The sequence below is a fragment of the Arvicola amphibius genome, chromosome 14 (genome assembly GCF_903992535.2).
Source record: "Arvicola amphibius chromosome 14, mArvAmp1.2, whole genome shotgun sequence".
NCBI classification, from domain to species: Eukaryota; Metazoa; Chordata; class Mammalia; order Rodentia; family Cricetidae; genus Arvicola; species Arvicola amphibius.
In genome coordinates, this window is record NC_052060.1 from 26,595,456 (window position 1) to 26,617,578 (window position 22,123).

The 22,123-nt window shown below is 40.7% G+C and overlaps 1 protein-coding gene across 4 annotated transcripts in view; it reads left to right on the forward strand.

The window, feature by feature from the left end:
* The first annotated feature begins 2,102 nt into the window (after positions 1-2,102).
* The window catches only part of LOC119801297, an 83,169-nt gene continuing 63,148 nt past the window's right edge, over positions 2,103-22,123 (forward strand). Inside the window, exons 1-2 of one of the 4 annotated variants that reach the window (XM_042054178.1) lie at positions 2,103-2,153; positions 2,437-2,481. The gene's annotated coding sequence lies outside the window, so the exon portion shown is untranslated. Of the gene's footprint in view, positions 2,482-22,123 lie in introns of all 4 variants that reach the window. The other 3 variants (XM_042054179.1, XM_042054180.1, XM_038311831.1) reach the window with 3 other exon arrangements.

Here is a 22,123-nt window from a genome sequence, read left to right on the forward strand (position 1 = left end):
ATTAGCTTCTTCTTCGGAATAAGAATGTGGTTGTTGATTCATTCTTCTGGGCCCTTTATACAGTATTTATTTGGTTCTAAACATAAAGAACCTTTTTTTTTTGTTGCCTCAGTGTAGGATTTCTATGCTAGAGGGACCTTGGCAGGTGAGCACCCAGAGGCCTCACAGCAGGGTAAATATGAGAGACAAATATGCCAAGCAGATAGAACTTAAGTGAGAAGTTTATTGAGAAAAGAGGGGAAGAGGGTGGAGAGGGAAGAGACTGACCTCTGGGGACAGGAATAGAAGAAGAGAGAGGGAGAGAGAGAGAGACAGAGACAGAGAGACAGAGAGAGATAATCAGAGACAGAGAGAGACAAAGAGATGCAGAGAGAGAAAGGGGAAGAGGAAGAAGAGAGAGAAATAGATGGTTTCACCTTTTAAAGAGACAGGATACTGCTTGCCCTGCATGCAGGTGTGACACAGGCCATGACACACTCTGTCAGGTCCTCAAGGGGTGGGGCCAGGATCATCTGGATGCTAACATTTCTCCCTTCTTTATTTATTCAAAAAGGTGAGGAGTTAGGCATGGCATGTTAGGGAAATGAGGGCACTGAGCTCTCGAGACTGATGCCTGCTGATCTGGGGTGTTGACCACCTTTGGGGGACCTGAGAAAGCTGGGGTGCGGGCCATGTCCTAGGCTTTTTTCCCCACGTCCTGGTTGTTTTACTGCTGTCCAGGCTATATGGAACTGTCTGGTGCCTCTTAGACCTGGCAAGATGCTGTTAGTGCAGAGGACAAAGTTAAGTTTAGGAAAAACACTTTTCCTTAGGTCCTGGTAATTGAGGAAGTGGGGTGTCAAAACCAGGGGAGAGTGGGGAGGCTTAGGTTGCTTAGGGAGGGAGAGATGCATCCGACCTGTTTGAGGTGAGTCCAAATCGATGTCCTGGAATTCTCTGAGTTTGTGGAAACATAAGTTTTAGACACATTAGAAATGGCAGTATACTCATGCTGGAAATGATTTTGGTTAAAAGCATTAACCCTCTTTCTCCTATCCAGAAACCCGTGACAGATGATTTTCCATAGCGAAAAACATCTTTGAGGTTTATAGTTAGAAAACAGTCAAAGGGAATTTAAAATCTTGAGCCTGTGGCTGTGATGATAGTGATAGTACTCTGCCAGAGCTTCCAGTCTGAGTCCCCCTCCCCTTTTCTGTCTCTGTCCCAGAGAGGTAGCTGCTGCTGTGGCTCCTCTCCTCTCCCCTCTGTTTCTCTCTCTCTGTCTCTCTGTCCTCTCTCTCTGCTCCTCCCTCTTTTCCCCTTCCCTTCCATAACCCACTAAATAAATATCCAACCTCACTCTGCATGACCTGCCTATCCATCTGTCTCTCACCCATTGCGTGGCTCCCTGCTGGGACCAGCCACCTTCAGAGACTTGCGGTGTGGTTTTGTGGCATGCCCATCCATCTGTCTCTCCTTGTGGGACTAGCTGCCCAACTTGAGGTCTCTCACCTACCACATTGCTCTCTGCCTGGGACTCACTGCCACCTGTGGCCCACTACAGCCACTTTGGGAACTGCTCTCCGGACCCTCAGCTCTCTGCCTGCCATCACTTTGTTGCATGGTCTCAGGACCAGCTGCCTGCTGCAGCCACTTAGGGACATTTTTATTTAAACCATAGCAATCAGTACGTAAGCCCTTTTCCTCAGACCTTTATAAATTGCATTTACACACATGAAAGCACCTTCTCAGACCCTAAAACATTCTTAGATCCTCACAGCTTAGGCTTTGTGTCTTAAAACTCTTCCTTTTTACCATTATGGCATCACCTTAGCTCTCAGGAGAAATCTGTTCTGTTTGTCTGTCTCTTCTCGAGTCTGGTAATGAGGTAAATTGTGTCTGGACTTAGTATTGACTCTGGAGAGTGAGGCCTGTGACCCGAAGTTTACACAGGGAACTGAGAAGGCGGCTGAAGCCTGGGTCCCGCTGTCAAGCTGGCAAAGCAGTTAGTCATCAAGCTGGATCAGAGTTCTTCAGAAGGATAAATTTTACCCAAGTTAATGATTAAAAATGACGGAGATTTACTTGATTGGCTACCTTGACAGCCACCTCTCAGTCCTCCATGATCGTTGAGGGCAAGTCTTAGGGCAACATCTGTCTTCCAGCTGGAAGAGGTGAGCCTGCAAGGCCCCTGAAGATCCCATAGGTGTCTGTGAAGTAAGGACTCATGGGAGGACCAGTGACTGTTCATGGCCTGAAGAGGTCTTTGCAACATTTGAGGTGAAAGGCAGGTTCTTTCAGTGGTTAGTGCTGCCACTTATGAAGCAAGTTCCGGGTAGAGATTCTTCTGTTCCCAGTCATCTTCTTTGGAGGAAATGGGGGTGGTGCCAGGAACTGACCTGCCTCTCTCTTATGAAAGTCTTTGGAATTAAACATTTTGAATGCCGTATTTTCCAGATCTCCGAGCATTTGAGGGTCGTCTGTCTCGTGGGTGAATCTGAGGTATGACTACAATTGTCCTAGTACAGCATCTGCCTGGAGAGCTGGATCCAAGCTGAGAGGTTGTGGAGGAATGCTTTACCCAGAGTCCTCCAGTTTGACTGTAGCTGTTTTTTTTTTTTTTTTTTTTTTTTTTTTTTTTTTTTTAACTTAGCTGGTCAGATTTATGCTTCTGGAGGACAAAGAAGTAAACAAAAATTCCCTTTTGCAGTAGCTTAACACTAAAACCTGACAGTAGTAAGAGTCTTGTAAACAGCTTACATGAAGGGCTGGGTGGTGTAAATCTCTAACTTAGCCTTTGTTACTCTGAAACAATTTTTATAATCTTAAATTATTATTACTATATAGAATATGCTTTAGAGTTAAATCTCAAACAGTATGTTACAACAGTTCTAATCATATGTATACATATATGTGTGCATGTATATATACATACATATAAACACACACACACACATATGTTTTTCAAGACAGGGTTTTTCTGTAGCTTTAGAGCCTGTCCTGGAACTAGCTTTTGTAGATCAGGCTGGCCTCGAACTCGCAGAGATCCACCTGCCTTTGCCTCCTGAGTGCTGGGATTAAAGGTGGGCGCCACACCGCCCAGCTAATCATGTATTTTTATCATCATCTAAAAGTATATACCAATTTAAAGTATTTGAGACTTGTCTTTTTTCTTGTTTAGTCTAGAAAGAGATATGATGAACAGAACTCATCAGGAATATTTAAAAGACCTCATTGTGGCTATTTAAAACATTTTAAAGTCATAATTATAGAACATATATGCACATTGAACTTAAGTTACACACACATAAAGTTAAATCAAAAGTCACACGCATACACAAACATTAAACAGGAGTTGAGTATAATAAGAGAGGGAGAAACTGTGTGTTGGTGAGAGGAAGCTGGCTTCTCCATCTCTGACTTACACGTTGCAGCAAACAGACAGGACATTTAAAGAGACAGAGTGGATAGACAGACATACTCAGGTCTTTGGAGAAAATAAGAAAAAAGTGGAGACTCAAAGCTGCCAGTGAATGAGAAAGCCGATTTGTTACAGGTGGAAGAGAGCTTATCTGCTGCAGGGAGAGCACATAGGTGGGGCCCCTGCATTAAGTGGGCGCTCCAGCAGGCCCTGCCAAACAGCATGCCAGTGCGCAAACATGTCACATGCAACAGTCAGTGTAAGAGGAATCAGAGACAATGACATAAATAAAAGGCGAGAGATCAGGCAAAGAGCGCCCTTAGTAAAAGGAGCAGAGCAAACCCATCACGTGACAGGACACTTTAGACAAGATTTCCACACTACCTAGTAATTATACTGCAGTATTGGCCCGCTGTACTTGAAGATGTTGGGATCATCTCCAGGAGTGAGAAAGTCATCCCATCTTAACTCAGGTGCTTATTCCTTCTAGGATGCAATGGAAAGGAACAAAACAAACCCCAAGATGCACAGCTAGGACTGTATTCAGCACTAGAATAAAGAGTATTTATGTTATCTTGTTCTATTTCTTAGGGTAAAGTTTACTTTTTGATGAACTATTTATTATTCTTTTGAGTATTCAGCATGAAAACTTATAAAATATAAATATACTAGACTTATAATTGCTACTTGATACCAATTTTCTCTAGAGTTTCATTTGTACTAAATGTATAAAATTGGTAATTATATGCATGGGTATTGAATTAATTAAAAAAACTGATTACTAAGTAAGTCTTATTTATTTTGAAAAACAGGAATTTATTGCAAGTGTTTGAATATATTAGTATGTGGATCCTCTCATGATGTTGCTAGGATATTCTATACAAAATAATAATGCTACTTGCCTGAGAAATCTTATTTTTAATGTGGGAGTAATCATGCATATGATTACAAGAAGAAACAAAGTAATTAGAATCAGCTTGTTTTGAACAAAACTTCCTATAATCCAAAACCAATGGATGTATTCAAACTATAAATCATGGGGTCAAGTATTTTCAAAGATTTATTATTTTTTTTATGTGTAAAAGTGTTTTGCTTGCTTATATGCAAGAGCACCGTGGGAGTGCCTGGGGCCTGCAGAGGCCAGAAGAGGGTGGTGGATCCCCTGGAACTGGCATTATGGGTGGTTTGACAGGAGTATTCCTAAAAGAATATGGTAGAGGCACCCAGAAGAAAGATCCCAAGAAAACATGGCCAAGATAGCAATCTACCAGACAGGGAAAGCCAGGGGGAAAAAAGCCAACCTTACAACACATAGACCCCAGACTTCTAACCCCTGGGATTATGAGAAAACACACTTCTGTAGTGCAAACTATCCAGCCTGTCATGGTTTCTTCTGGTACAAACCTGGCTACTTGGAACATTAACAGCTCTCACTATAGAAATGCTAAGACCAATCTCCTGTCTTTTGAGAGGTTTTATGAGTTCCAGACCATGGGAAGAGAAACTACATAGTGGTCAGTTTCTTTGTCATCTTGTGTTAAACTTGACTCCTTGTCAGGTAGCTGCGGTGTGGGGGGGGGGGACGGTGTTAGAATGGATGCTGAGCGTGTGATGTTCCTCAGATCATATGAGCTCTGAATCTACTTCTGCTGTGACTCCGCTGTTGAGTTAGAAACAGAAAAGGCATTGTGTGTGCACACATGTGCACCTGGGCATAGAGGGTGGGAGAGGGTAGCCATGCATCGAGCAGGAGTTAGAATGTGGTGTTGGTTAATAGCTTCTGGAACCAGGTCTGACAGCTCCAAACTGATGCTGTGTCTCGGATGCTATTCAGATTCTCAGGGCCAGGGACAGTTTCTACCTTCTTAGTATGTCCATGGGGATTAATGGGTTAGATCATTTAGAATGGTATCTGTCATGTAGTGTTAGGGGAGGGCTACATCTCGTTTTATAGCATTCTTGGGAAAGTTAATTAAATGGGATGACAGATTTGGTGTTTTTTTTTTTTATTGTTTGGAAACACGGTCTCACTCTGCAGCCCAGGTTGCCTTGAACTCAGGCAATCTTCCTAATTGAACAGAAACAATAGATTTGAAGTAACACACATAGTAACCGGAAGCTGAGCAGGCATTGAAAACCTGCTGTTTTTTTCCCCCATCCTCGTTATTCTAAAAATCTCAATATGTGTTAAAGTTCTGTTCGCAAACAAGGGATTCAAGGTCTGTGAACTGCATGGCTCTGAGAGGCTGCCAGCTTCAAGGCTCATGAAGACATGGAGGGTAGAGATGTCAGAACAGAATGCAGAGCTTCTAACCCCTGACGTTGGCTCATTCTACACAAGAGGCTGCCTCACTTTGCCATAGAGCTGAAGGGTGTTTTTGTCTAGTCTTCACCTCCTCCACAGAATACAAGCTGCAGACACTCGAGAGCTTGGTAGATGAAGATCAGCAGAAGAAACTGGATGCCAGTGAGGCGCTGGCAAAGGCCTTTTGGCATTACTATATGCATGGATGCGCTTTTTTTTTTTTTTTTACAAGGTTGAGACCATCAGCCTTCTGCAAGTGAGTGACTAAGGACTAAATCTCTGCCGCTTCCTTCCTGACTCTTTGAATGTCTTTCCCTGACCTTAGAGCATGCTCTTCCTTTTTGATTGCTCTGTCCTCACTAATTCGAGCTTCCCATCAATTGCGTGTGTGTGTGTGTGTGTGTGTGTGTGTGTGTGGAGGGGGAAGACATGCATCAGACTTCATCGGCTCTCTGAATCCAGAGTTGACATACCCCCCTCAGCAACCTTTTCACACAGTGGTTTCTTGGTTTGGAATTTCTCTCCAGTTAGCACAGTTAATTTCCATTCAAATCTCTGAGTGGCCCTCACACATTACATATGAACAAATGGGGGAGGGGGGATACTGATAAGCTCTAAGGTATTTAACTCCTGCACATGGAGTCCACACAAACTTCATCCTCTCTTCAGGGGCTGCACAATAACTGCTTAAAAAAAGCCTGAACTTTTTTTCAAGAGACCAGATGGTGGCAGCATAGAACGCACAAGGAAAGCCAGGACCAAAGGCAGCTTGAGAACAAGAAACTACTAATTATTGATGAGAACACCACCAGGAAAACTGGTTAAGAACATGCAGTTTCATTCCAGAAATACTTGCTTTTGGCTTTGCTTCCCTACCCACTGGCAGTGGGAACTCTGGCAAGCCAATTAATTTCTTTAAGCCTCATTTCCTCATCTATAAAATGAGGGTGACAATAATTATAGGAATGTTTTAGGATTAAGGGGGAATGTATGCAATATACTTAGCCCACACCCAGGAAAAAAGTAGTATAAGGACAGACAGACGGATAGATAGATAGTATGCTGGATAGTGTTATGTTAACTTGACACAAATTAATGTCCCACAATTAATGGCCCTCAATTACGAAATGTCCCCATAAGATCAAGCTGTAGGCAAGCCCGTAAAGCATTTTTTCTTCTGAGTTGATGGGGGAGAGCCCAGCCCATTGTAAATGGTGCCATCCCCGGATTGATGGTCCTGGTTCTATAAAAAAGCAGGTGGAGCAAGCCACAAGGAACAATCCAGTAAGCTGTAACCTTCCACGGTTTCTATATTAGCTTCTGCCTCTAGGTTCCTGCCCTGTTTAAGTTCCTGCCTTAATTACCTTCAGTGATGAACAGCGTTGTCGAAGTGTAAGCCAAATAAATCCTTTCCTTCTTAACTTGCTTTTTGATCATGATGTTTCACCCAAGGACTAGTAATCTTATCTAAGACAGACAGACAGACAGACAGTCAGACAGACAGGCCGGCCTTCTTTCTCCCCTCCCTCCCTCTCTCCCTCCCTCCCTCCTTCCTTCCTTTCTTCTTTCCTTCCTTCCTTTCTTTGGAGAGTGTCTCCTGCTGAACCTGAAACTCTCTGACTGAGTTAGATTGCTTGACCAACAAACCTGTCTTCACATACCCACTGCTGGAATTATGGGTGTGCACTGCCTGCCACACTTGGCTTTTAAAAATTATATTTTATTTTTAGTGTGTGCGCACATGTGTGTGTGTGCGCGCGTGTGTGTGTATGTATGTATTTTGTGTGCATGCATACATGTGCGTGTGCCTGCCTGTCTGTCTATACATGGGCATATGGTGCTAGTACCTACAGGGGCCAGAAGGGGACAGCAGATCCCTGTAGCTGGAGTTTCAGGTGCCTGTAAGCTGCTTGATGTGGGTGCTGGGAACCTGACTTTGGCCCTCTGCAATAGTAGTAGGTACTCTTAACTCCTGAGTCATTTCTCATGTTACACAACCTCCTAGCTTTTTGTAGCATGGATGCTGATAATTCAGAGTCATATATTTATGATTGTACAGCAAGCACTTTACTGACTGAGCTATCTGGGCATCATATTTCACAAGAATAGTTGCTCTAACATTTCCTAAACCTAGGGCAAGGTAACAGGCATCCTTGGGCTCTGTCAACAGAGGCTCATTAGCTGAAGAATTTAGAAACACTTCTATAACCAACTGACATCAACCTACCTTTTTCAATTGCAGTGCACTGGCAATGCTAAACATTATCAGTGATGAAACAATTTTCCTTATAGGAATTCTGTTCCTTTAAAAAACTTGAGGATTTTATTATCAGCTAAGCATTTTAGATTGATGACCTGGCTTTTTAGTTATTTGTTCTTTACATTTTTGCCATGGAATGCCTCTTTCCAGTCCAGCTGGACAGACTTCAATGGAAGTGCTCTGCATTTTCTTGCCTTTCCACGTGTGACCACACAGTTCCCATCACCTGAAATACCTTAGAACTTTTCCCACTTACTTGGATCTTACTTTTCTTTTCAGGGACCAGTGGAAAAGCTGAGTTTTTTGGGAAGCTTTCACCATCTGCTGTTCCCACGGAAAGACCTCCCTTAAGAATGCAGCTATTTTGGCCTCTGGCATCTGCTGTCTTAAGTGAAGCATATTGCTCTCCTTTCCTATGTGGGGGAGGAGCTCATTCACAGAGTTGGGGCTCATTTCCATAACCTAGAGCAGCTTTAGGTTGTGGTGTAATCTCTACACTTGATGCTTCTGTGCTCAAATTTTAAAATATTACCCATGACGGGTGGGTGGATGCTTTCTGCTTTGAACAGGGCCACCAATGCACAATACTCTATGTACTTTATATTTTCATGTTATATACTTCAACTAATGTATATAATGTAGTATCACTAACAATTAGGCATTTTATTTTATTTTATTTTTGTGTGTGTTGTGTATGTATGTGGTCTATACATGTGCATATATGTGTTTGCAAGCACTCACATATGTGTTCTTGTTTATGCAGGGCCCCAAACGAGGTTGAGTTTCTTTTCTGAGATACTTGCTACTTTTAGTTTTTGAGACTGTATCTCACGGAACCTGTGGGATTTGGTTGGGATGGATGGATAATGAGCTTTGGGGATCTGCTTGTCCCTTTCCCACTATCTCTCCAACGCTGGGGTTCTAGGCACACATCACCCTGGCATTTTTTATGTGTGTTCTGGGAATCCAAAGTCAGGGTCTCATGTTTGTGGAGACTGACCCATCTCAGAACATTGTGGGCCATGTCACCTCTGTGCTGATGGTCCTAGTTGATAGAAGACAGCAGGCTGAGCAAGCCATGGAGAGTAAGCCAGTACATAGCACTCCTCTTGGCCTCTGCAACAATTGCTCCCTCTATGTCCCTTCTTGAGTTCCTGCCCTGGCCTCCATGGATGATGGATTTATGAGCTATAAGGTAAAACTCACCCCACTCCTGAGCTGGTCATGGTGTTTTATCACAGCAACAAAAAACCTAAGACCCTTTGTAAAAGAACAAGACAGACCCTTAATAAAAGAACTATAGGCTTTTAATGGCTACTGAGAGAGAGAGAGAGAATTAGCTTTTCATAGTGAAGAGACACCTAGTTGGTTATCAAGAACAAAATGGTCAACCCTGAAACTATATAGATACAAACAACAGACACAGACTCAGAGGGTTGTATTTATGTATATCCGCATTTCTGCAAACACACACACACATATATTGTTACATATGTAAGAATAATAAAGAAAAAGAGGCTATCAATTTGAGAGTAGAGGAGCATAGAAGGAGTTTAAGGGAGGGGACTTTGGAGGGACTGAAGGGAAGAGGGTGAAGCAGAAAAGTGATATAATTATATTTTAATTAAAATCTATAAAAATTAGCAAAATAAATTTAAAAAGAGAAAGAAGGAAAGGAAGGAGAGAAGAAAGAAACAGATCATTTCTGTCTTCTGGTTTACAAAATTTCAAGTTGTCACTCAAGGAAAATCTGGATATTAAGGAAGTGTGCAATTGAAAAAAAAGAAAGTCATGATAAAATATTTCTGTGCCCCCACGTTTTACAAAACAGTTACTACATTATCTAAGAAATTTCTTATGATCAGAGGCACAGGTTTTACTAGCACAGAGATCTCCTGAGTCCTGGAATTTCAACAGGATGAAATCACAAAATTTTTTCATTTATTTATTTAAGTTTGGAGAGAGATGTGGTATTATGATGACATCTCAGATGTGTAAGCTGAAATAAACTTTTTCCTCCTCAAATTGCTTTTCATCAGAATATTTTATCACAGCAACAGAAAACAAACTAGAACAAAAAGAAAGGTATGCATATTGAGAAATGTTGTAATGGTTCCCTCCTTAATCCATCTGATCCAGAATGTATTTTATAATAAATAGTTTTAGTAAAATTTACCTGTCCTGGTAAATTTTGTGTCAGCTTGACACAAGATAGAATCAAATGAGAAGAGGAGCCTCAACTGAGAAAAGTCTCATCAGACTGCTTGTAGGCAAGTTCGTGTGTGTATTTTCTTGATTGGTAACAATAGAGGAAGGCCCAATCCACTGGAATCAGTAGCTTCAGAAAACTCTGGAAGGCACTTATGATAGTATTACTTGTTAGTTTGATACAGTTTGATACAAGTAATCTGGATACCCTGAACAGGTGTACCTGGATAGTATAAGAACACCAGTTGAGCAAGCCATGAGGAACAAGCCAGTAGCAAGCAGCATTCCTGTATGGCCTCTGCTTTAGTTCCTGCCTACAGGTTCCTGTTGGGTTCTTGACCTAAATTTCCTTCATGATGGACAAAGGTCAGAACCAAATAAGCTCTTTCCTTTCTGAGTGGCCTTTGCTCGTGGCACTTATTACAGCAACAGACACAATTAAGACAGAAGCTCATCATCAGCTTCCTGGTTGGGTTATATTTCCTGTTGTCTGTCTTGTTTATTAAAGGCATTCTTACCAGTGAAAGCTGTCCTGTTATCTCTTAGAATAGTTAGATACAATACTCTGGTTCTTTGAAGGAAGTTATAGGAAGGGGAAACTATTCTGAACTCAGAGTTCATGAACTCAGAGTGAGTTCATGGTTTCACTGTTGCTTGGGAACCTAAATTCTTTTTATTTATTTTTTCCATTGATTTTTATTGAGCTCTACAATTTTCTCTGCTCCCATCCCTGCCTTTCCCTTCCCCTTCAACCCTCTCCCAAGGTCACCATGCTCCAAATTTCCTCGGGAAATCTTGTCTTTTTCTACTTCCCATGTAGATTAGACCTATGTAAGTCTCTTTTAGGATCCTCATTGTTGTCTAAGTTCTCTGGGTTTGTGATTTTGGGCTGGTTTTCTTTGCTTTAAGTTTAAAAACCACTTATAAATGAGTACATGTAATAGTTGTCTTTCTGTGTCTGGGTTACCTCACTCAAAATGATGTTTTCTAGCTCCATCCATTTGCCTGCAAAATTCAAGATGTCGTTATTTTTTTCTGTTGTTGTAGTACTCCATTGTGTAAATGTACCACATTTTCCTTATCCATTCTTTGGTCGAAGGGCATTTAGGTTGTTTCCAGGTTTTGGCTATGACAAAAAATGCTTCTATGAGCATAGTTGAGCACATGTCCTTGTGGCACAATTGAGCATCCTTTGGATATATACCCAAAAGTGGTATTACTGGGTCTTGAGGAAGGTTGTTTCCTACTTTTCTGAGAAATCGCCACACTGATATCCAAAGGGGCTGTACCAACTTGCATTCCCACCAACAATGCAGGAGTGGGGTACCTAAATTCCATCAGTAAGGAATAGTATGATTATTTTATATCCTGGGTCCAGGCATATTAATAACACATTTCTTTGTATTTGGGAACAAGTGGCCCAGAGCAGGCCTTATGATGGGTATAATCATAAGGCTTTTCTAATCATAGTTCAAGAACTGGCCATCACAGGTAAAACCAAAGATGAAGATATTGTGTCATACAATTAGCCTACAAATGACCCATTTCTCAATTAATTTTCCATAAACAATCCCTCAAACATGATTTTAGTACCTCTTTCGCCTGTATCTCTATCACATTATTAAAACCTGTTAATTTCTGCATCTTCATATACTATACCATGTAACAGGACCAAGAGAGAAACATCAACTATAATAATTTAAACAATAAGGCTGTTTTTTTTCGTTTTGTTTTTAAATTTAAGAAATATGGAGGAGTCATCGCAAGACTGAAACGGTACTCGATAGTGTCTTCAAAGAATCAAGGCTTCTGTCTTTGTGCTTCCTTTCTTCTGCATAGTCTCCATTTGAAGGCCAACTAGATGGTATCATTTACTGGGATAACAGGAAGAGACAAAGGGGAGTTGAGCATCCTTACCAACAAGAAAACTCTGCAAAGTAGCTAGGATAGCTTTAATTGCCAACTTGACAGAATCTAGACTTACCTAAGAAGAGAGATTCAATGAAGAACTGTCTAGAGGAGGATGATCCTAGGGCATGTTGAGGGTGGGGAGATACCGTGGTTATGCTAGTTGATATGGGAAGACCCAGCCTAAAAGTGGGTGGTGCCTTCCCTCCGTTCAAGCCCTGGACTGCTTAAAAGAGGAGAAAGCGAGCTATGAGTAAACATTCTCTCTACTCTTGACTGTGAATATAACTAGTTATTCTAAGTTTCTGATCTCTGTGACCTGCAATTGTAAGCTCAAGTGGGCCCTTCCTCTCTTAAGTTGTTTCACCAGGGTGTCTTGTTACCACAAGAAGAAAGAAAACAAAGACCTTTGCTACTTCTACACACCCAAAGGCCAACTTTCCACCACACTGTCACACATAGGCTAAATAGGACTGGGAAATGGTCTTCTGAATTGTTGTGTGCCCATCTAAAATGTGGATTCTTTAGCATAAATGGAAGAGGGTGAGCAAACAGTCACTGTTTTATGTCACATATTACAAGTGTGTACATTATAGTAAAATGGATAACAACTGAGTATCCCATGTATTCTATAGATATGATGAATCCATGTGGCTGCATATCATTCAGCCATTCACAAATAACTAGAAAATTCAGTTGCATTAGAAAGGAGCTATAACAGCTTGGAGGCCTCAATGCTCCTGAATGCACTGGAGTCACATATTATATATCTCTGAAAATAATTGAAATTAATTCGCAGTCATTTTTGATATAAACCCCTAAGAAAATTTAAGATGAAAGGTATAGGAGCTGCTTGAATTTTAATACATTAATATGTCTCAGTAGACTCTATAAGCATTTCAGTGCATGTGTTCACATGTATTTGATGCACTGACTTCATCTTACATTTACTTTACCAGTTTTGCATCATGCTGGGTCCATTTACCCAGTTTAATAATCTGTAATCATTAAAAGTGTCAATGAGAACCTTTCCCTGTTAAATTAAAATGTTAACATAATCCTTTGGGGGACTATATCCAGTTAGATGTTATTAGCTCTTCTCTAGATCTCAAATCAAACTTTAAGGGTCTAGAACTTTTCCTTAAAAAAAATAGATGACAGGTTTAAGTGCAGGAATTCAAGAAGAATCAGATAAAATGTGTCAGTTTCAATAAAAGTTTCCACGGCTTTGTAAACGGGATGCAGTACTTCTCATCAGCACACATATGTGTGTATTTATGTTGATTACAAACTCTCCTGACCCCCTCTACTCTCAAAACACTGTCCCATCATTGTCTTTCCTCCTAGAGGAAAGAAATTTTGAAATAACACCCCACATTTCCTGCGTTAAATCCTTCTCCTACTCTCTCTTGCCTCTACTCCAATTAGGTCTTGCTGCCATCATCCTAGAGGGGCAAAAATTTAACATAAACCCAGGATATTTTCTTCTTAAAAGTTAATGTGAAGCATATAGAAGTTACTACATATCAGTGTTAATACCAGTAAATTATGTAAGACTTTTTCTTTCCTTTTTTTCCCTCTTTTCTTTCTTCCTCTTATTTTTGTTTTTTCAAGACAGGGTTTCTCTGCATTGCCTTGACTATCCTAGAACTCACTTTGTAGACCAGGATGACCTCGAACTCACAGAGATTCTCCTGCCTCTGCCTCCTAAGTGCTGGGATTAAAAGTGTTCACCACTACCACCTGGAACACACACACACACACACACACATACACACACACACACGTTACAAAACATGTTTATACAAATTAAATATATTAACCTTTTATGTTATACATGTCTTTTTCCTTAGAGTCTATGTTGTTTGTAGTCACACCAGCTCTAAGTGTTAAGAAAACACTTAGATTTTCTAACAATAATTTATAACAATGCAGGCATTGATATCAGTTTCCCAGTTCACATTAAAATATTACCTGAGAATTATATCTGTAGTAGTTAATTTCGATGATCACTTTATCATCCTAGAAGATGCCTGGGAGATTAGTCAGGCACACTTCTGGGTGTCTCTGTGAGGGTATTTCCAAAGATGACTGGCATGTGGAACAGCATGTTGGGGGGGAAAGACCCACCCTGAGTGTTGGCAACATTATCCAAGAAGGTTGGGTCCTGGATGGAGTAGAGTGGGAAAAGGAAGACAGCGAGTTTATACAAGCTCGGATCTTCCTGAATAACTGCATCTAGCACTGACTGCATCATCTGTGTGTAAGCAGAGATCGTACTTAGGTTTCCTGGCCACCCAGACTTGAATAACTACATAGAAACTATACTAATTACAATACTGTTTTGCCAACTACTCAGGTGTAGTCCTAGCTAACTCTTATATCTTAAATTAACCCATTTCTATGTATCACCATGAGACTGTGGCTTACTGGTAAGGTTCTGGCATTTTACTCCTTCGGCAGCTACACGTCATCTCCCTGACTCTGCCTACTCCCTCTCTCTATCTCTGTTCAGATTTCCCACCTGACTATATTCTGCTAAGCCTTTGGTCAACACAGCTTTATTCATTAACCAATAAAAGCAACACATATGCAGAAGGGCATCCCACATCATCTGTGGACCTCAGATCCCAGTGTGTTACTCACACCAGCGACTCTCCAAAGCTTCCATCATAAGATTTATGTGAACATGACAATGAAAATGTCTTGCCATATTAAATAGAAACATCTGTTTAGCTCAGTCGATAGTGTGTTCGCCAAGCATACATGATGTTCTAGGTTCAGTTCCCAGCACTGCCTAAAACTAGGCATAGTGGTGAACATCTGACTTATAATACTGCATTTAAGAGATAGAAGCAGAAAGATCAGGAATTCAAGGCCCGTCTTAGGTACATAGTGAGTTCAAGGCTAGCCTGTGTTATGTGAGGCTTGTGTCTTAATAAACAAAACAACAAAAGCCTATTTTAAAAAAAGCAAAAAATGAGCCCTCAGTTTTTGTATTCTACTTCAGTCTTGTTATTTTTTAACATCCTTATTTCTCTATTTTTCTTCTTCTCCATCAATTTTCTTCAGAGCTTACTGAGGAAAGTCTATTTCTTACAACTGGGACTGTAAAGGGGTTAAAACTTTGAAGTTGTAACAAGAAAAGTAAAATTAGCCTCTTCAGCTTAAGCTAAAGATGAGTAAAACTGAGAGTCTTGGCCAGTGTTCTATTGCTGTGAAGAAACACCATAACCATAGTAACTCTTATAAAGGAAAACTAATCGAGGATGGCTTATTGTTTAGAGGCTCAGCCACTATCATCACAGTGTGAAGCATGGCAGTGCGGGCAGACATGGAGCTGGAGAAGGAGCTGTGAGTTCTACATCTTGATCCTCAGTTGGCACAAAGAAGCTGAGATACACTGGCCAAGTTTGAGCATCTTAGACTTTAAAGTCAGCCCCTAATGACACACTTCTTCCAACAAGGCCCCACATCCTAATAGTGCCACTCTCTCTGAGCTTATGGGATGTTTTTATTCAACCCAACACACTGAGTCATTAGAAATGTCTAGTGGGAGCTTCGTGCTTTGCATGCCTGCCAATGACTCAGAAGCAAATAAAAGCAACAGACTGGATTATCAATCACACAGAAGTTGCTTCTCTTAACTCAGTTTAGAGCAAATGATACTAATCATCTCTTCTGGTATTTGAAGGCCTCACTATCTTGGTGATGGCTCTGTTATGTTAGGTAGAGAAAAGCTGTGGGGAGAGAATTTGATGTGTTCCCTGTGGAGGACATAAAGAATAGGAAGGCATTCTGGATGGAAGAAGAAGGAGAGACTGCAGGATGGCAAGTGGGAATTACTTCCACATGGCAACAATACCAATGGCTCATACAAAAAGACAGTAGTTGCCTAACATATTTGAGAATCATAACCAGCCACTTTATTTTGATCTTACAAAAGTTTCTGTGAAGAATAAAATGCAATCGTATTTTGAGTGAGGTTCTCATCCTCATTCTCCTGCTGACTGGCTGAGTTCTTTGATTACGTAGATATCAATGAAACACAGGTGAAGTCAACGAAGTCCATCTTAGCCGAAAATAATCCACAAATCAACAAGGAGTAAATAGTAAATTTTCTCCCTAAACATGGGATGTAAGACATTTCCTTGCAGGGTCTAGGGAGATGTCTCAGTCTATAAATGTGAAAGCAAGAGGATCTGAGCTGGGATCTCTAGCATCCCAGTACCGTGGAGGTGGAGGCAGATGGATCTCTAGCACACACTCAGCACACAGTCTGACTGAAGCAGAGAACACCAGGTCACGTGCAACACCCTGTTCCCAAAATCAAGGTGGAGGGGTATTGAGAGGACATGCAAAACTGAGTCTGAGCCTTTCTACACACATGCATACGCATCTACATGCAAACTTGCACTCACCCACATAAACCGCACACATGACACTTCATGTGCATGCATGTGCATCCACATGCAAACATCCACTCACCCTCATAAACCCCACACAAGACACTTCTGTGCATTTCTTGATAGAAGAAGATACATATTATTTATTGTCTCTACAAATCAATAGCAGTTAACTGATATCTGCAAAGTATAGGTACAGTTCCAATTCCTGCAAAAGGAGGCAGATGAGTTGTCCCTTCCTGACATTCCAGCTTTTGTTTTCACAGAGTGATGTCCAGTATTACTCATTTCCCATAGGGGGAGGCTTACCTTCTCTTTACTCAAGAGAATTTTGGATTTGTTCAGTTTACAAAAATGAGAGCAACTCTAGCTTTTATCATCACAATTGCCAGTACTCCCTCTCTCTCTGGACTCATGGGATGCTTTTAAGTGTTAAGTTCTGTTTCAGATCTTCTACACAGCAAAGAAAATCTTCACAGCCAAGAGACAATCTACAAAAAGGGAAAAAAGGATTTTCAGACTATATAGTTGACCAGGGGTTGATCTCTGGAATAGATAAGGAAACTTTCTAAAATCCAAAAGCAAAAGGCCTTAAATGGTCTGATTAGAAACAGGTAGCCAACCTAAATAGACATTTTCTAAGGCATACACCTGGCTTACATGTACATGAAACTGTGAGAATTGTTTCATACCACTAATCATCATACAAATGTGAATTAAAATCTTAAGGCAATATTACCTACTCTAGTAAGAATAGCTGGTATCAGAAAGGCTCTACTCAGGGCTGGGCAGGAGGTAGACATAAGAGAATCTTTGTTCACTGCTGAAAGAAATAGAACTTAATACAGAATTGTGAAAAACAATGTGGAAAATTGAAATGACCACATGATTTAGCAATCTTACCCTTGGGTGTATATATATATATATATATATATATATATATATATATATATACCCATATATATATGGAAAAGGAATCAGCATTCTTCAGAGATACCTGTGCTGTTACATTTATTGAAACACTTTTCACAATACTCCAAACCGGAAACAACCAACATATCCATTCCCCGATGAATGGAAAGAGAGAATATGGCACACACACAACAGAACACCATTCAGCTGTAAAAAGATTGACACCCTCTTGTTTGTGACAGTTAAGAGATCATTATATTCAGTCAAACACAGAAGATAAGTAGCATGTCTGCCACTCAGATGCAGGAGCTGAAAATACTGGTCTCATAGACATGGGAAGTAGGATGATGGCAGCCAGAAAGTAAGAACAGGAGGGTGACCAATGGGTATTAAGTTTCAGTTGGAGAAGAAGATAGTTGCGGTGTGCTTCTGATGAATGGGGTGACCTGGGATATTAGAAAAACTAGAAGAAAGGACTTTAGTCCTTTTCTGTTTGCAGATAGATGTATTTAACCTGATGTAAACATTACAATGAATTACCCTAAAATACCATTTCATTTATATGTAATTTCAGTGTGCTTTATGTATCTGTTAAAATAAATTTAAAAAGAGCGTAATAAGCAAAGAATCTAGGCATTTAGGTCATGTCTCTCCTTAGTAATCTGACAAGACTCTATAGGCCTCCATTTCCCAAGGAATCCAAGTAACTGTCAGCATTTTAGATTCTGTTCTTTCTGTGTTGTTATGAATGGCAGATTGATGCCTGGTAGACCACAAAAGGCCATCTTTGTCTTCCTCCCTTTTCTCTGGAGATCATGCTTCCACAAGGCTTTAATTACTGCTTCTCTCAGTTCTCAAGACCATGGTGTCCACTGTGTTCTGCTTTGGTTGGTGCAGCCAAAGAGTGAATCTGAATCTCCAATAGATTTAGTCTTCATGTTCCCGTAGTCTCTAATACTATATTTCTGATAAAACTGCTAACCATCTGCTCAGGTGTTACCCCACTGCTACTTTCCTCACCTTTAGATTAAATACATAAAACCTAGCATCACAATTATGAACTCAACTCACACTAACTGTGTGGGTTGCTTAAGTTATATGATATATTTCTATGTTTTGCTTTCTCTGTGTGTACGTTGTATGAAATAGGAGGTATCTAATAAAGATATTAGAGACTCAGCAGATATGGGCACTTGCAAGTTTATCTAGTGAGTAATGGATATTACAGATTTACTACTCTTATTACTGACCTGTTCAGGCATTTAAGTGAGAGCTGTGACTCAGAGCTTTCAACATAAGTCTCAGTGAGAATTTTCCTCATACCAATCCCATGTCCTTAAACACTTCAGAAATCTTTTTGACCTTGTAAACAAAATGGCTTATCTTAGCACTGAACAAGAAGGTTTGCTTTATTTTTTATATGAGAATGGCAAACTTTTGTGACCCTATTAAGTTTTGACAGGTCACATAAATCTCTCCACATTCCTAATTCTGAAGTCTCTACACATTTTTTTTATTTTGCTTCTTTCTTAATGCAATACGACATAAATGTCCTCTCATCATTAAGAAATTGGCAAAACTTTCCCCCACCTGTTTCCAGGGAATAAATTGTGGCTTCTATTTGATACAACTTGTGACTGAAGGCAATTGGAATTGCTTCTTCTTCAAATCTCAGGCTTACCCTGTTAGCTGTCTTGTCAGTCTTCCATTTTTTTTTTCTTGGTGAGCCAAACATATTTTTTCACTTGGAGAATGAAATATGGCTGTTTCCTCTTTCTGGAACTGTTTCAAGTGTGTGGCCTTTGAGTGCTGAAGTCTAGAGATCCTTCGCACCTGTGGTATTTTTTGGACGTGACCTTTCCATTGCCTTGAAATACAAACTTCTAATGAGGAAGGCTTTATTTCAATGTCCACATTGGCTTGTTGCATCAGCTCTTTGTCTTATGTGCAGAGAAGGAAAATAAGTGTTTATTACCTGTGTCTGACCATGTCCCCTGGGTCCTGGGTCCCCAGGAGCGGTTGGGGTTTTACTTATTGTTAGGGCATTTTGTCCATGTTTAAAAAGAACTGTGGCTATAAGCCTGGAAAGAGTACATGTGAAGACCAACAGATCTTACTTCAAAAGCTGTCAGGATGATCCTGAGATTGAATGGATGGATGGATCCAAACATGGCTTCTGGTATTACTTCCTTGGTAAATAAATCCCCTCCCCAACCGGGAAGGACCCACGTTTATAACTATACTTTTAGCCCTTGCATTTTCTCCTATGTGTTGGTTGATTTTTAAAATGTGGAGATCAGAGTGTGTATGTGTTTGTGGGTGGGGGTGGGGGCGGGGAGACAGACTGAAGAGCTTAAGGAAGAGAAGACATGTTTTCCTGTGTTACAGAATGATAGCTTTGTTAGGCTGGACCAGAGACTATATTTAGCATGGTAGTGGTAGCTGTAGCTGCTGAGGATCCAGGCCTAGAGGCTAGGAAGCAAAGCAAAGCAAAGCAAAACACTGTTCTAAGAGTTGTCAATACTTTATAGGATGCTACCAAAATCTCTCAGAATAGCTCAAATTAATCTGACTATGATAGGTTTAAAAAATGTAAATGACAAAGGTTTGCACTGAAGTTTGCGTTGGAAAATTGAGATAGGCAAAAACAGGTCTTGTGTCAACTTCTGGTTGAAGGTCGGGGAGTGAGTCTGTTTAAGGCCTTCGTGATTTTTTTCACCCAGTAGGTGAACCTGGAAGGTCAGCTAGGAGCACAAAGGAGCAAGGGTCTCAGACAGCACAGTCTTCACTCTGGAAGATGCCTGCAGAAGACGATCTCTTGTCCAAGAATGGGAGCCACAGTCTCCTCTTATCTCGGGCTAATTACAGGGAAGACAAAGGGAAATGGGTAAGGGGTTGAAACTTCTCCTGTCTTGGCCTTTGATTGGCTGTGTTCTGGGTAGCTAGTGAAATATGATTAGTGGTAGGTAAAAGAATGTCCAGAGGTCTAAACACACCTCTCTAGCTAGTGGGTGACTGGGGTCTGCAGGGTAGGGAGGAAGAATCAGAAAAACAACTTACTTTAGGTCTGGGCATTTAGTTTCAAGGTTGTCATAGTTCTACCAAACTGAAGGAGCTTTACAATGCCATGTGGTCATGGCTAACAGAACTGTACTCCTTTGTATAGGTCAAGGGACCTTCATGCCTTCAGTATCAAATACTGCATTAAATCTGTTGGTACTGCCTAGGATCAGCCTTCCCGACAATACCCCATATTTACTATGGCCACAAAGGTAGCAAGCTCACAACCATTTGTATCTCTAGCTGCTTAATTTCTAAATTTGCATTCATTTCCGAGTCTCAGAATTCCTATGGTATTTACAACTTGCCAAACCTTCTCTATTGGAACATTTGTCAAAGAGTGGCTTGAACTGAAAAGGAGTAACTAAATTGATGAGTTTAATTTAATTTACGATTGGAGAATGATCTTAACCCCCCTCTCCCTTAAATTCTCAGTTTTTCAAATCTGCAGCCTTTGGAGATTTCTGCAAAGTGTTTCAATTAGCTTTAGTTAGGCACGTGGGAGAAAGGAGTTACCAAAAGGCGTGAGACAAGCAATCTGCCTTTTCTCACCTGACCTACAAAAGTCCTCTTGAGATTCAAACTGCTTCCCTCTACATATTCCTTAAGGTTTCCTATGTCCTCATATAGGAAAACCTCTGTGGCAAAGGATTTGCTTTTAGAGACAGGGACTTTAACCTTAATGGTTTGAAAGCAAGCCAGAGGCTGTGAGAGGCATGGGCTAACATTCTCTCATGAACGAGAAAATATATGTACCTATTGATTTATTTTAGCAAAGAAAAAAAGAATGAAAGAAAGGAAGAAAGAATCCAAGAGAAAAGAAGAGAAAAGAAAAGAAAAGAAAATAAAGGGTCTCTAATGTTACAGGGAGGGATGGAGCTCGGAGAGGTACAGAACACTCTGGGGTTGGCACAACTTCTCCACTGTGCTTATTGATTGGATTGAAGTATTTTAGGGACACAGGATGCTCTTTAACATGTGTGTGTGTGCAGAACATCCACTATTCAGATGGTAACAAAATCAATAACCTGCTAGGTAATTCAGCTGTAGCAGAAATAGAAAACCCACCCTCACAATGCCATGATGTGGGATGTCTTTCTGCATATGTGTTGATTTTATTTATTAATGAATAAAACTGCTTTGGCCTATGGCAGGGCAGAAAGTAGCCAGGCTGGAAGAGATATAAAGAGAGAGTAGGTGGAGTCAGAGAGATGTCATGTAGCTGCCTAAGAAGCAAGAGGTAACAAGTTTCGTGGTAAAACATAAAATAATAGACCTAGGTTAATATAAGATGTAAGAGTTAGTTAATAAGAAGCCGGAGCTAATAGGCCAAACAGTGTTGTAATTAACATAGTTTCTGTGTGATTTTTTTTTTCGAGTCTGGGCAGCCTGGAAATGGAAGAGCAGTCTCTGACTGCAATGCCAACATAGAGGTTGTTGGTTGTTTTTGTTTTCCTTCGGAGGGGTGGGGAGTGTTTTCTCTGCTTTTTTTCAAGCAGCAGTGGTCATTCTGATTCAGCTTTGTAGATATCCATGAAGGGTAGGGCTGTGGAGAAGGAGAGCAGGAGGGGGTCACTGGAGCTGGCACGAGGTTACTGAGCTGATATATTTAATTTTTTTTGAAAGGACATGTGGATCCTTGGCCCATTTTTGGCCGAGAAGAG